The sequence below is a fragment of the Toxorhynchites rutilus genome, chromosome 2 (genome assembly GCF_029784135.1).
Source record: "Toxorhynchites rutilus septentrionalis strain SRP chromosome 2, ASM2978413v1, whole genome shotgun sequence".
In the NCBI taxonomy this organism is placed as follows: Eukaryota; Metazoa; Arthropoda; class Insecta; order Diptera; family Culicidae; genus Toxorhynchites; species Toxorhynchites rutilus.
In genome coordinates, this window is record NC_073745.1 from 84,330,973 (window position 1) to 84,347,369 (window position 16,397).

General features: G+C 42.8%; 1 protein-coding gene across 9 annotated transcripts in view; it reads left to right on the top strand.

Annotated features, from left to right (window-relative positions):
- The window catches only part of LOC129771622 (protein lava lamp-like), a 146,820-nt gene that overhangs the window by 47,702 nt on the left and 82,721 nt on the right, over positions 1–16,397 (top strand). The gene's annotated exons all lie outside the window — the stretch shown is intronic.

Genomic DNA, 16,397 nt, shown 5'->3' on the forward strand with positions numbered 1-16,397 from the left:
TTTCGATTCCGAAGTCTGGATTCCATATTTAGATTTCCGATTTAAATAATAGATTCCAGATTTCAAATTGCAGGTTATGATTTTAAATTTGATGTTTAGATTCCAAAGGCACACTCCAAATGCAAATTCAAGCTCAAATTTTGTATATCAGATTTAAATATCCTATTCCAGATTTCAGATTCCATAGTCTAGATTACAGATTCCAGATTCTAGATTCAAAATTCAACTCTGAATTTCGAATTCCAAATTCTGTTTTTAGATTCATAAAACAGATTTTCGATTTCAGATTTTAATCCTAGACAACAAAATTGCGGATTGCGATTGCGATTCCGCATATGTGCAAATTCAGATACAAAACCCAGATTTCAAACTTAGATTTCAAACTGCAGAATTCCAGATGCTGACGCAGAATCCTGGTGGTAAAATAAAACCACAGATTCGAATCCCAGAGTCAAACTTCAAATCGTTGTTCACATTGTGAAATTTCGTATGCCAGCTTCCAAATTTCAATTGCGGATTTGGATCACATTTTTTTATTTCAAATCTAGATCCTCGATTCCAAATTCAAGATTCAGATTTAGGTCTCAGGACCAGATTCGGATTGATTAGTGCAAATTCACAATTTCGGATTCCAGATTCAAATCCCAGAGTCAGATTCAGACAGATACAAAATAAGGTTCAGATTCCGTATGCCAGATTTAGATTCTCAATTACTGATTTCAGATTATAGATGCCATAGTGTAGCTTACAGATTCTAGATTTCGGTTCCGGATTCGGGATCCCAAATTCAGATTTCAGGTGTCAATCCTAGATTCCATATTTTAAATTGCAGATTTTTTTAGAGCAGTTTCTATTCAAGCCCACGTATTTTGATTCTGGATTATGGATTCCTAATTTATGTTTTAGATATAGATTTTTGAAGTTCAGGATAGGGTTTAGGATAACAGAATTCTGTGCCAGGCCGTAAATCCTCGATTTGTATTCAGAATCAAATTCTGTCTTCACCCAGGTTTCATATTCAAAATTCTTGATTCCAGAATCAGGTTCTAGATTCAAGTAACTCCTTCAAAATACCTTTGTTCCTATCATTATTAGCTCCTGATTCTTTTTATTTGAATTGTGTTTTACAAATTTTGGTATTTCAATCACTAAAAAAAACACAGTATTGAATTATGACACCTATTTACGGTCAAATTGTAGGAATTGAACTAAGAACTGGTATTCCAAGCTCAACAAATTCTCGTTCTTTCTATCATTTCTATCAAAGTCTTTTTTGATATAATCAGCTGCTATTGGGACACTAAATGAGTCAAATGCAGATATTAAGAACCAGTCTCCCCGTTACTGGTGGTGATCCAGCTAATTCCTGTACATGCCTTGTACTGAGTCCGTGAATAAGTTCATTCTGTTTTTCCAACAGATGGCATTGTGAGAACATTGTTGAAGATGATAGCGAATCTTTATTGGAGTTCTCTAAACCAGCAAATCACTAGTCATTTGCGGGAAATACACTAATTCATCAAATAAAAATTATTTGTAGCGGAAACACACAGATCATTCTCATAGATTTCTGTGGACGCTCCAAACATGATTATTTTAACATCGAAGATAAAGAAAAGAAAATTGTTCAACAACGTGGTATTGAAAGTTCTAAAAAGTATTTAGAATATGTTTCCCAGTTGTGATCTATAATTCGTCAAATTTTATCCATTAACGAAGTTGTCGTGATTCCTACTATGATTAAACTTGTTTACCTTATCCGAAGTCCAACGATTAATTTTAGTTTCGCTTCTACAGAAACATGAGCTCTCCTCGTTCGTGAGATCCCTCATGTGTTCCTCGCACGCCACATTCGTTTTACTATTCTGGCCCAGCGATGAAGTTTAGGATTAATTGCTGAAGGTAGACTTGATTCGCCGAAAGAATCATATCGTCATCAGTTTCAGTTCAGAAACCACAACAACAATCGTAACATTTAGCAAGTGGACTGTCATAGCATGTTCTCTGTCTTGCCGAGCAAGGAAGAAATGTCATCGCGTGCGTGTGGCATGCATGTCAACGTGAAAAGTTTTGCTCTATCGACCCATTCGAGAACGTAGTGAAATAAAACAAAACAAAAACAAAAACTTTACGGTTAGAATTGAGGTTCAAGGTTGAGTGCGGGTCCACATTCTAATTTAGATTCAAACTCCGAATTTAAATTACGGATAAAAATTCCACATTCAGGATGTAGATTCAGTGTGTAGATATAGTGATTTGTGAAGAGGAGCGTTACCAATCCGACGATTTCCTTAAAGTTGATCTTCAAATCTTTTCTGTGAATTTGAAATTATTATTAACGGTGGGTAAGGTGGATCGATATTCATATTCTTATACACAAACTTCTATAGCAGAACATTAGACACAGAGGTAAAGGGTGTGTCACATCAAATTGCATCACGGAAAAAACGCTGTAGAAATTTAATTTTTGAGAATTATATCTTCAGCTTTCGCTTATAATCAGATAAGAGTGTATAGATCACGTTCGACATGCTTCACTGTCAATTTTTCGTAAATTTGGAAAAATGTCGTCGAACGAAAAAGAGCGTCGTGAATTAATCCTGTGCACTCATTTCGAGAATCCGGAGTTGTCACATCGGGACATCGGTAAGATGCTGGGAATCGTCCAATCCACGGTCAGCAGAGTACTAAAACGATACTTCGAGAACCTAACCATCGACCGGAAGGTGAAGAACGGCAAAAATGGATGCTCCGTCAGTGAAAAAGATCACAAGCGCGTAGATAAGCAGTTTAGACGTGATCCGAGAAGTTCGGTCCGGGATGTCGCCAATAAGCTGAATTTGTCAAGTTCATTCGTCCAGCGGACCAAGCAGCGGGAGGGCCTGCGTACATACAAGGTTCAGAAGGCTCCTAACCGCGACGAAAGGCAAAACATGGTGGGGAAGACGCGAGCCCGGAAACTGTACACCGAAATGCTGACGAAGCCGCATTGCCTGGTAATGGATGACGAAACCTGCGTCAAAGCGGACTTTCGTCAGCTGCCGGGCCTGTTGTTCTTCTCCGCAGAGGACAAATTCAGCGTTCCGGAGGAGATTCGCAAGCAGAAACTATTCAAGTTTGCTAAAAAGTACATGGTGTGGCAAGCGATCTGCTCTTGCGGAAAGCGGAGCGCCCCCTTCGTGATGACCGGCACGGTAAACGGGTAGGTTTACCTTAAGGAGTGCCTATAGAAGCGCTTACTACCACTATTGAAGCAGCACGAGGGCACGACCATCTTCTGGCCGGATCTCGCTTCGTGCCACTATTCAAAGGACGTGTTGAAGTGATACGAAGCCAACGGGGTCACCTTCGTGCCAAAGAAAATGAACCCGCCCAACGCGCCGGAGCTTCGCCCAATAGAGAAATATTGGGCGATTATGAAGCAGGCCCACCGGAAGAACCCAAAAGTTGTCAAATCGGAGGCGGACTTCAAGAGAAAATGGATTTCTGTTCAAAAAAAACTACAACCTGACGTTGTACAGAACCTTATGGACGGGGTAAAGAGGAAGGTGCGAGCATACGGGCTTGGGCTCGAAGTATGAATAAAAAGAAAATGCCAAAAGTTGTTTAATAGTTTTTATTTTACTGTCTAAAATTTTCAAAAGGATCGGTCTACTGGACGAATTTCTACAGCGTTTTTTCCGTGATGCAATTTGATGTGACACACCCTTTATTGAGTTATTATCATTTTCGAAGTGATGAACCCCAAAGGTATTCATAAACATCTGTGGCCCCTTGAAAAAATAATAAAACAAAACCGAACATGTACTCATTGAATGACCAAACCAGCTCCCCAGTGAAAGAGAGAGCGCGGATGTCTATTTTTGGTAATCTGGATGCTGCATGCAGTACCCCAAGGCAAATGACTAAGACAGCATCACCGTATTGCTCCAGTGCAACTAAGGAAACACTCACTATGCGTAATGAGCTCAAGGTGACTTTGCACTGCCTGTCACCGAACCGTGCAAAATGTCTCATAATATCGCAGCAAAAAAAGAGAGGAAAAAACATGGATCGATTATTCAATAGTTGTTTATTTGTTAGTTGGAAGAAAGTCAAATGATGTACACTCTCTTCTCCAGATCTCGGCGTTTGAGATCCCGAAAGTTGAACTAGTTTGTCGGTTGAACAACAAAAAAGGCACAAATGAATTATTGCCTTGTTATTGTTTTCTTCATCTTCGCCTAATTAAGTTCCCACGGAAGGCCATTTGGTGCCAGAGATAGGTTAAGTATCATTTGAGTCATCGCTCAAATCCGTCTGGTCTACATCGTCAAGATAAATGATTGTGTGCATACTTGTTTTGGAGACAGAGCTGCTGACTCAGAAAATTTTCAATAATTTCAGACTGATCATAGGTGAAAACGTTCGATGGGAATGCAAAGGAATTTTTATCCGAAACAAAGTCTGGAAACAAAGCAGAGAAAAACGAAGAAAAAGGGACACCCGAAAGGCAGTTCAGAATCAATATTGGAAAACACAATGTTGGTCAACACTGGGATATTCGTTCAAACAAAAGGAGACAAAAAGGGTCGGATATGTTTTTATGATAATGTAATGAATAATGCATTTCGTTTTCCCTTGGCCTTAGTTCCCTGGTTGACGGCCACTGTTCGCCTTCCAGATTATTTGAGCATACATCTGCATCTCTGGAATTTTCTCTTTACGTTCGCTGAAATCGCGTCGATGATTCATCGTTGGTTGGTAAAAACTAGCGGTAAAATTGTACTGTACCATTATTTCGGGGTGTCGAAATAAATTCATTCGTGTGACCATTAAAAACCTTCATTACAATTCAACATTTACTATATTTTGAGATTCCACAAGAGAGAAGCCACAAGCCAAACAAATTTACTTATTTATTTATTTAGCTATAAAGGCAGGCAATCGTTTCGCATCTTCTCGGAACAGGAAAAATGGGACATAAATCACTATGCTAATACCTCAATCACACGGAAGCACTTCATCATTCCATCGATTTTCTGACACAACTTTTTGCTTCCTTTTATTGTTTGAATTGTCGCGAAAATGGTAATCGTAGGCATAAAGATTTTTACTTCTTCCTGAATTGTACCGTTCGTTTGCAGTGACGATTTACAACTGTATGTAATACACTAGTCTCGGAGTTGGCATAAAGTTATGAAATGTTTCGGTAATTATGGACATCAACAATCATATCTTCATGGCAGTGAATTGTTTATACATGAAAATACAGAATATACAGAAAATGATGTATTAAATAAATAAAATAAATTGACTATCGATATAATATAAAGCACGACAAGTATTTGGTTAAATTGTAGTGTTCCACACATAAAGAATCTGTTTAGTTTGGACAATGAAAGTAGTTTTTAGGAAAAAATTGCTTACATTTTGAGATATATGGGACTTCTTTATGTAAAGCCAAATCAATTGCTTCCATTTTCAGCCATCACATCCTTTTCCGAAATGACTTCTTTGAGAAAATCAATTTTTATTTCTTAAAATATAGTTTTTCAATTTTTTAAGCATTTCCGATTCGATTGGTATGCAAATCAACAAAATTCGTTTCTAGTCCATCGCTCGTAATTAATTATTTTAATATTATTTCATAAAATCGTGACCTGTTTCCTGATTTGGCATTCTTACTGGAAAACGTAGTCCTACCTCAAAACAGATCAATAAGTTCGCAGACCCATAAAGCGCATCATATACCCTCTGACGCTATCCAATATAACAATACGGGCAAATAAACGATCCATAGTTGTTCTGATGGACGATTGTTTCGACCGTGAAATGGACGAAGAGTGCGATGAGTTTCTCGAACCCTTCTCTGGTTCACTTTGTAAAAAGCTACATTTGTCCGGCGTTGTTCAGGTGTTATTTAACCCGTGATGAATTGAGAAACTAAACTATACACAAAACAAACGACAAAAAATGTTGCCAACCAAATACTGTATACCTCTATAAATTAATGCAAATGACAAACTGTCAAAAAATGTTGCCAACCAAAAACTGTATACCTCTATAAATTAATCCATTATAGTCGTCAAGTTTGAATTTGAAACTTTATGGAAAAAAATTTTATATTACTTTTTTTCTGTAACTTTAACTGTGTTTTTCTATGAAACTGTTCACCGAAAAGTCCAACGTAAACTTAACAGTCAGAAAACTGAACAACAGAGGGAAAAGTTGTATTCAAGAAGAAATGTAGAGACAAAAAAGGTGAAAAAATCGAGGGATAAACTGAAAGAGAGGAAGTCGGAAGAGTAATAAAGAGGGAAGAAGAAAGCTAGTTATAAAGAGGAAAAGAAAAAAATCAAAAGAGTGAGAAAGAGAGAAATAGAAAGTCAAAAGAGTTGGAAAGAGGGAACGAGAAAGTCGAGAAAGTGAGAAAAATGGAAAAAAAAAGTCGAAAGAGTGATAAATAGGAAAAGAGAAAGACGAAAGAGTAAAAAAAGGGAAAAAGAAAATTGAATACGTTGGAGTTGAGAGTTGTTCAGGGGTTAGTTCATTCAAGATGAATTAGAAGACCAAACCAAAAACAAAACAAATGACAATCTGTCAAAAAATCCATTATAGTCGTCAAATTTGATTTTTAATTTAAAATCTTTATAATTTTTTTATCTATTACTTTTTTCTATAACTATAACTGTGTTTTTCATGATACAGTTCATCGAAAAGTTCAAAAGAAAGAGTCATAAAGAGGAAAAGAGAAAATCAAGAGAATAAGAAAGAGAGAAATAGACAGTTTAAAGAGTCAGACAGAGAGAAAGAGAAAGTCGAGAAAGTGAGAAAAATGAAAAAAAAAAGTCGAAAGAGTTATAAATAGGAGAAGATAAATACGAAAGAGTGGAAAAAAAGGAAAGAGAAAGTTGAGAAAGTGAGCCAAATGGACAAAGACAGTTGTGAAAGAAAAAATGTTGGAAGAGTATTATTATTTTTTATGCAACTATAAATGTTTTTCATGGTACTGTTCATCGAAAAGTTCAACATAATCTCAACAGTCAGAAAACTGAGCAACAAAGGGAAAAGTTTTATTAAAGAAGAAACTGTAGAGAGAATAAAGCAAAGAAAAAAAGGTGAAAAGTCTAGGGATAAACAGAGAGAAAAAGTCGAAAGAATGATAAAGAGGGAAAGAGAAAGTCGAGAAAGCGAGAAAGAGAGAAAGAAAAAATCTAGAGAGGGAGAAAGGAGAAGAGGAAGTCGAGAGAGTGAGAAAGAGATAAAGAGAAAATCGAGAGGATGAGAAAGAGAAAAGGAAAAAGTCGAGCGAGTGAGAGAGACTAAGCAAGAAAGAAAAAAATCGAAAGAGTTATAAAGAGGAAAATCAAGAGTGTAAGGAAGAGTGAAATAGAAAGTTTAAAGAGTGAGAAAGATGGAAAGAGGAAGTCGAGAAAGTGAGAAAAATGGAAAAAAAAGTCGAAAAAGTGATAAATAGGAGAAGAGAAATACTAAAGAGTGAAAGAATGTTTTGAAAGCATGTTGAAGAAAGAAAGCTGAAAGAGAGAGAAAGAGAAACTTGAGAGAGAGGAGAGACTGAGAATCGAGAAAGTAAGAAAGAGGTAGAACAAGTCGAAAGAGTGAGGACAAGGGAAACAAGGAATCGAGAGAGTATAAAATAGGAAAAGAGAGTCGAGAATGTGAGAAAAAGGAAAAAAGAAGCCGAGAGAAAGAGAGAGAGAGGAAGAAGTAGAAGAAAGAAGAAGGAAAAGGAAGTTGAAAGAGAGATAAATTTGACAGATAGAGAGAGAAGAGAAGGAAAGTGAGATAGTCGAGATAGAGAGAGTAAAGAGAGGAAAAGAGAGATAGTCGAGATAGAGAGAGAAGAGAGGGAAACAGATAGACGAGATAGAAAGAGAAGAGAAGGAAAGAGATAGACGAGATAGAGAGAGAAGAGAGGGAAAGAGAGATATTCGAGAGAGAGAGAGAGAGAGAGAGAGAAGAGAGGGAAAAGAGAGATAGACGAGATAGACAGAGATATTCGAGAGAGAGAGAGAGAGAAGAGAGGGAAAAAGAGAGAGAGAGAGAAGAGAGGGAAAAAGAGAGAGAGAGAGAGAGAGAGAGAGAAGAGAGGGAAAAAAAAGAGAGAGAGAGAGAGAGAGGAGAGAGAGAGAGAGAAGAGAGGGAAAAAAAAGAGAGAGAGAGAGAGAGAGAGAGAGAGAAGAGAGGGAAAGAGAGAGAGAGAGAGAAGAGAGGGAAAAAGAGAGAGAGAGAGAGAGAGAGAGAGAGAGAGAGAGAGAGAGAGAGGGAAAGAGAGAGAGAGAGAGAGAAGAGAGGGAAAAAGAGAGAGAGAGAAGAGAGAGAGAGAGAGAGAGAAGAGAGGGAAAGAGAGAGAGAGAAGAGAGGGAAAGAGAGAGAGAGAGAGAGAGAGAGAGAAGAGAGGGAAAAAGAGAGAGAGAGAGAGAGAGAGAGAGAGAGAAGAGAGGGAAAAAGAGAGAGAGAGAGAGAGAGAGAGAGAGAGAGAGAGAAGAGAGGGAAAGAGAGAGAGCTGCCGGCCTAGAATAGCACTTCGGGTCGAGGTCCCCGTCCCTGTCGTAGAAGGCGACTAATCGGGTGACAACGCGAGTAAGGGCGCGGTAAAGCCTATTGAGAATGCACGGGAGAAATACCGTGTACAGGAGCAGCGAGAGGAGTGCCGAGCACATCAGGATCGACGCCAGTAAGATCCTGATTACGACACACTGGTATGACATGGAAACGGATAACATGCGACACTAAAGGCTGACAGTCGTGCTATTCTGCTCCCTGAGTAAGGAAGGGTGATACCTTCTTGAAACGGCGGGTGGGGTAATAGTGCGATCGCCCCCGTCCCGGTAACAACTTGGCTAGTCTTCGGGTACGTTCGATGCTCGTCTAGGCTCAGGCACTAGGTACTAGGCATCAGATGTCACATTCCTGACTTGAGCTGATCCGGCTCTGAACACGGTCCCCATGAAGGACCGTGTCAACCCCTGCATGGACTCACTGCTTGCATAGATAACCATGGGATCACAAAAAGGCGACTATGTACAACGAGCGGAGATAGCGGCCCGGAGTTGGGACCCAACCAAAATGGAGACAACTAACAAAACCAACGAAGAACGAAGAAACAGTATGATGGATACAGGAGACCAAGCCAACGCGTTCGCTGGTAGTAAAAAGCTGCTGCGATCGCCAATACTGAAACAAGTGGTAACACCGGTCCTAGTGACAGTAATGGAGGAATACCCGAGACCCAGCAAAGTCGAGGGATCAATCCCCTGTTCCTGCCAAAGCCCAGCGGTAGTTTAACCCAGGAAGGAGGGTTGACTGGAGAAAGCATTCTGAACACGATCATGATAAGGGTCAAAGAACTAGACACATTCGTGCAGGACAAACCCAACGTGCATAAAGAGATCAAGACCAGGGTGTCGGGTATAAGATCCCTCTTGGGACGAGCTATGAAGGAGCACGATGGACTCGTCGAAAGGACGAAAATTGCCGAGAAAACACTCGCAGAAGCGTTGCAAAAAGCTGCAGCTGGACAGGTGACGCCAAAGATTCCTCGAAACCGTTCGGAAAAAATAAAAAAGGATTCACCAGCATAAGAAGAAATGCTCAAAAAACGCAAGGACGACCACGACAACGACGATTAAGGCGATAGTGCCGCCCAGGGCGACAGCGAAGAGCTGGGTGACAGCGACGACCAGAGCGGCACCGATAGCAAAAGAAACGACTGGAGCACGGTCACGAGAAGAAACAAGAAAAAAATAGTGAACGAGCAAAAAGAAAGGGAGAGAAAAGAGAAAACGGTGAAAAAAAAGAAGAAAGAGGATGAAAAGAAACAGGGGCCAAATGACAAGAAGCCTAATCCTCGGCGGGCGAGAGGCAAAGGCGATGCACTCATCGTCGAAGCCAAGGGCGACGTATCATATGCTGACCTCTTCAAAAAAATGCGAGAGGACCCTGGCCTCAAGAAACTGGAGGAGAGCGTGTTGAAGTCTAGGCGCACCCAGAATGGCGAAATGCTGTTCGAGCTGAAGAGAGACCCAGAAATCAGGAGCTCTGCATTTAAGGATCTTGTCGAAAGGGCTCTCGGTGACGGAGCGAACGTAAGGGCCTTATCCTCCGAGTCATCGATTGAATGCAGGAACCTCAGTCTGTTCACTACCGAGATGGACCTGCGTCAGAAGTTGGAGGAGGAAAACATCGTGGGCAAAGTTCCGATGAAAATCCGATTAAGAAATGCGTATCGCGGGACGCAGACCGCAACGATTCGTCTCCCAACGGACGCAGCGAACAAGTTGCTGAAGCTAGAGAACATAAACGTCTGCTGGGCTGTGGGTCGTTTTAGAATCGTTCCGCCTGTTCCAAAGCAATTGGAGCGATGTTTCAAGTGTTTAAATTTCGGCCATCTGGCGAAAGGCTGCTTGGGGCCAGATAGATCCAAACTGTGCAGGAAATGTGGAATAGAGGGACACTTTGCCAGCGACTGCAAGGGAAAGCCAAGGTGTATGCTCTGCGAGGACAGTAATGACCATACGACGGGAGGCTTTAATTGCCCTGTGTACAAACAGGCGAGGGCAAGCAAACAGTGATGGAGATAATCCAAATAAATCTCAACCATTGTGACACCGCACAGCAACTGTTGTGGCAGTCAACGACAGAAACAAAATGTGATGTCGCAATTATCGCGGAGCCGTATCGCATTCCCCCCGGTAACGGTAATTGGGTGACGGATAAAGTGGGAATGGCCGCCATCCAGGTCATGGGCCGAGGGTTTCGTGATCACAAAGATCAACGGAATTTTCATCTGAGAGTTGCTACGCACCTCCCAGATGGACTATGGACCAGTTCCACTATATGCTGGATGTCCTCACCGAGGAGCTCGCCGAACGAAAACCAGTCGTTATAGGAGGGGATTTCAATGCTTGGGCAGTAGATTGGGGAAGCAGATGCACCAACGCGAGAGGGACTTGCTTACTAGAAGCTCTGGCCAAGCTGGATGTTACCCTGTGCAACGAGGGTACCACTAGTACCTTCCGTCGAGATGGCCGAGAATCCATCATCGACTTGACTTTCTGCAGTCCGTCGTTAATGACAAAAATGAGATGGAGGGTATGCGAAGGATACACCCACAGTGATCATCAAGCCATTCGTTATACCATTGGCCAACGACACTCCGTGGCAGTACGGATAACTAGGACATGCCCGCGCAGGTGGAAGACAAAAATCTTTGACAAGGATCTTTTCATCGAAGCACTCCGCATGGAGAGTGGCGTCTTGAACATGAACGCGGGTGAACTGACGGAAACGCTAGCCAAAGCATGCGATATAACAATGCCAAGAAAAAGGGAACCCAGGTATAAGCGACCTCCAGCCTACTGGTGGAGTGAGACACTTGGCGTGCTCCGGGCCAACTGCCTCAGCGCCAGAAGACGTTTCCAACGGTCAAGCATAGACACCAGAGAAGAGCGGAGAGTGGAATTTAGAGAGGCTAGATCCACTCTTAAACGGGCGATTAAGCGGAGCAAATCTAATTGCTTCAGGGAGTTATGTCGGGACGTGGACGTCAATCCATGGGGCAATGCTTACCGAGTAGTGATGGCGAAGCTCAGGGGCCCAACGACACCTTCCGAAATGTGTCCCGAAAAATTAAAAACTATCGTGGAAGGGTTATTTCCGCAGCACGACCCAACGACCTGGCCACCCATGCCATATGGAGAGGATGAGGATAACATCGAACGCAGAGAGGTGACGAACGACGAGCTAGTTGCAGCTATGAAACGCCTCAAAACGAAGAAAGCGCCTGGCCCAGATGGAATCCCCAACGTAGCTTTGAAAGCGGCAGTCCTAGCATTCCCTGATATGTTCAGGACAGCAATGCAGAAGTGTCTAGACGAATGCTACTTTCCGGATCGATGGAAGGTACAAAAGCTAGTACTACTGCCCAAACCAGGAAAGACGCCGGGTGATCCAGCATCGTATAGACCCATATGCCTGTTGGACACTCTGGGGAAACTTTTGGAGAGAATCATCCTCAATAGGCTGACGGAATGCACGGAGGGAGTTCGTGGACTGTCCGATAGTCAATTCGGATTTCGGAAAGGGAGATCCACGGTAGATGCCATTCGCATAGTGGTCGAAAGAGCAAACAGAGCATCCAAACAGAATCTCAGAGGAAATCGATACTGCGCAGTGATAACGATCGACGTTATCACTGTGTTCAATAGTGCCAGCTGGGAGGCCATCGCGACTGCGCTCCACACGATGAGAGTCCCTGAATACCTGTGTAGAATACTGAGAAGCTACTTCGAGAACCGTGTGCTGGTGTACGAGACAAACACGGGCCAGGCGCAGTTTAAAACTACGGCTGGAGTTTTACGGCATGTACGATGGCGTACTAAAACTGAATCTGCCCAGAGGTGTGGAGATCATTGGCTTCGCGGATGACATTGTTATTCTCGTGACCGGAGAATCCTTGGAACGGGTCGAAATGCTCGGGACCGAATCGATAGACATGATCGGAAGGTGGATGCAAAGTGTGAAACTGCAGATAGCCCACCACAAGACGGAAATGTTGATTGTCAGCAACCGCAGGGCGGTGCAACGTGCAGAAATCACCATCGGAGAGCAATTGATAACTTCGAAGCGAGATTTAAAATACCTGGGGGTGCAGATCGATGATCGACTGAACTTCAACAGTCACGTCGACTACGCTTGTAAAAAAGCAACGAAGACAATCAATGCACTGACACGAATCATGCCCAACAACTTTGGCCCAAGCAGCAGCAAGAGGCACCTTTTGGCTAGTGTCTCCTCATCGACATAACGATACGGGGGTCCAGCCTGGATCGCGGCGTTAGAAACTCAGCGGAACACGAGGAGGCTGAATAGTACGTACCGGCTCATGGCGATGCGAGTCGCAAGTGCGTACAGAACCATATCAACAGAAGCGGTCTGCGTCATAGCCAGGTTGGTCCCTATCAACATCATCTTGGTGGAAGACAGCGAGTGCTATATGAGGAGGGGAACCAGAGGAATCCGGAAGCTAATGAGGGCAGAGTCGATGGCTAGGTGGCAGCAAGAGTAGAGTGCGGCTCAAAACGGTAGATGGACGTACAGGCTCATACCGACACTAATGGGCTGGGTAAACAGGAAACATGGAGAGGTGAATTTTCACCTAACGCAGTTTTTGTCTGGGCATGGCTGCTTCAGGCAGTATCTGCACCGGTTTGGACATGCAAGATCGCCTCTTTGTCCGGAGTGTGGAGATGTGGAGGAAACACCGGAACACGTCGTATTTGTATGTCCAAGATTCACCACAAGGCGCGAGGCGCTGCCTACCCTTCATGCTGGGAACATCGTAGAGGAAATGTGTCGTGACGAGGGCACCTGGAATGCAGTGAACAGTGCAATCGTCCACATCATGTCCGAGCTACAGCGGAAGTGGAGGGCCGACCAGCGTGCGGATAACGCCTGACTATAAAAGATGAACCACAGTGAGATCTGAAGCACCGGAGTACCCCACGAGAGCGGCCGTGACGGAGTGCGCGTTATGTTGGAGGGCACTACCTAATCGGCGCTCCGCTGGGAAGAGAAATTCTGCGAGGGTGACTGTGACGGGGCGCGCGTTACGTTGGAGGGCAATTCCTAATCGGTACACGTCTCGACGGGTAAGCGGAATCTGGCAAGAAGGATTGACAAATTGCTGGCAATGCCTCATGGTGGATTGTAAAGAAGAATACTGCGAGGACTTCGACGAAGCGAGCGCCAAGGAAGGCGTCACCAAATCGGTGTGTGCCTCACGAGAGTTGCTGTGACGGAGTGCGCGTTATGTTGGAGGGCACTACCTAATCGGCGCTCCGTTGGGAAGCGAAATCCTGCGAGGGTGGCTGTGACGGGGCGCGCGTCAAGTTGGAGGGCGCTTCCTAATCGGTGCACGTCTCGACAGGTAAACGGATACTGTCGCGAAGAACAGAAAAATGCCTGCCTGTCAACGCCTTATCGTGGCCTGGATGGAGGAACACTGCGAACATTTCGAAGGAGCGAGCATCATGGAGGAAGCCATCGACAAACTGGTGCGTACCCCACGAGAGTAGCTGTGACGGAGTGCGCGTCATGTTGGAGGGCACTACCTAATCGGCGCTCCGTTGGGAAGAGAAATCCTGCGAGGGTGACTGTGACGGGGCGCGCGTTAAGTTGGAGGGCGCTTCCTAATCGGTGCACGTCTCGACGGGTAAATGGATGCCTGCAAAATGGTCATAAGCGCAGTGGAGAGCAACGAATGGTGAATAAGAATATAGAGAAAAAGGGAAGGATCAACGCTAGCTTGCGTTGAAAACTCGTGAAGTGCATGAGCACAGCCGCCCCCTGAAGTAGTCGCCTAGATGTGGTCCCGGGGGGAATGAGGCTACGAGTAGAGGGCTTGGTTTTTGTGGGTGCGATCCCCACTCGACGTCTGGGTTATTCCTTCCCAGATAAGGCTGGAAGAGCGTTCCTCACCTCTATGAAAAAAAAAAAAAGAGAGAGAGAGAGAAGAGAGGGAAAGAGAGAGAGAGAGAAGAGAGGGAAAAAGAGAGAGAGAGAGAGAGAAGAGAGGGAAAGAGAGAGAAAGAGAGAGAGAGAAGAGAGGGAAAGAGAGATATTCGAGAGATAGACGAGTTAGAGAGATATATTCGAGAGATAGACGAGATGGAGATATATTCGAGAGAGACAGGGAGATAGTCGAGATAGAGAGAGATGTGTTCTTGGAAGAGAGAGAGAGTGAGAGAGAGAAAGAGAGAGAGAGAGAGAGACAAAGAGAGAGACAGAGAGAGATAAAGAGAGTGAAAGAGAGAGAGAGAGAAATAGAGAGAAAGAGAAAGAGAGAGAGAGAGAGGAAGAGAAAGAGAGAAAGAGAGAAAGAGAAAGAGAGAGAGAGGGAGAGAGAGAGATAGAGAGAGAGAGAAAGAGAGAGAGAGGGAGAGAGAGAGAGATAGAGAGAGAGAAAGAGAGAGAGAGGGAGAGAGAGAGATAGAGAGAGAGATAGAGAGAGAGAGAAAGAGAGAGAGATAGAGAGAGAGAGAAAGAGAGAGAGAGAGAGAAAAAGAGAGATAGTTGAAATAAAGAGAGAAGAACGTGTGGTTAAAGTAAAAGCCGAGAAAAAGCTAAAATTATAGAGAACGTGAAATGCTGAGGAAGGGAATACAATTTTTAACTACATCATTAAAAAATTGTGAGAGTATTTTTCAAGTCGACAATTCGATGGTTATCCAGAAACTAGCAGAAGTCTTCCTTTTTCTCGAACTTTTCTCACTGTCACTAGTTAAAATATTCACTGCAATAAAAATTTACCCCCACTTGTAAAATGCATTCAGTAGTTAGGCCGTCGTCGTTTAAAAATAGTATTCCCAAAGTAATCTAGTCGCATATTTAATTCATGTACATCCAATTTTTTACTTTTTGAAAACATTACAACACTAAATGACGCTAAAATAACCAAATTTTTATCATCATTGTGACATCTTCTGTTTCACACTAAAGGATTAGCCTTTGATTTGAAGGCATATTATCCACCAAACTGACGGCGCCAGTGGTTGTATGGTTAGCGTAACAGCCTCACAATCCGATCGGCCTGGGTTCAATCCCAGCTGGCGTCGTTGGGATTTTCTGAGGCGAAAAATCTCTGGTTACGTCTTCCTTCGGAGCGGAAGTAAAAGAAGTTGGCCCGGCTCATGAGTTGTTGAGTCTGATAGGTAGGAACAGGTGGAGTCGCCTCCCTGATGATAAAGTGGCGGAAATAGGCCGACGAAAAATAAGCGAAGATAAAAAAAAAAAAATATCCACCAAACAATCAAAACAAATTTTGGGAGATCCTCGTATATTTATTCCTCTCCGAAAAAAAGAAGAAAAGTTTTTTTTGTTTCGCATTTAGAATGGTGCACCAACCTGAATTAGGGTTGTCTTTTTACAACAAATGAAAGTTATTTGAAAGAACTTCCTAGGAACAATGCGCTCCAAATGTCTACTTTTAGCGAGATCTTTGGAATATTTGTTTCTTTGGTTTTTGGTGGTGTCGAGACCTAAAGAATCATAGCTTTTTATATGGTTTTTCGAAAGCTGAAACTATTTTATATGAAATATCAAAAAATTAAGAAATGTATTTTCCCTGACAGTTATACAGAATTGATTAAAGAGTGAAATTTAACTCTGAAAACTCCACATTCAAAAATCAAGCTACTCTGTCATGTACGAATGCTAATTAAGGGAACATTGTGACGTTAGATTTTGGCAATCGTCTAGTGCCATCACGAATTAGTGCAACCAATTAAACTCAAGCTCTCATATTTATACCCACGCTGCTCTATACAGCTACTCGTTCATGTTACGTTCTTAAATAAGATTTCACTCTCATTTTCATCTCAACTTATATCTTA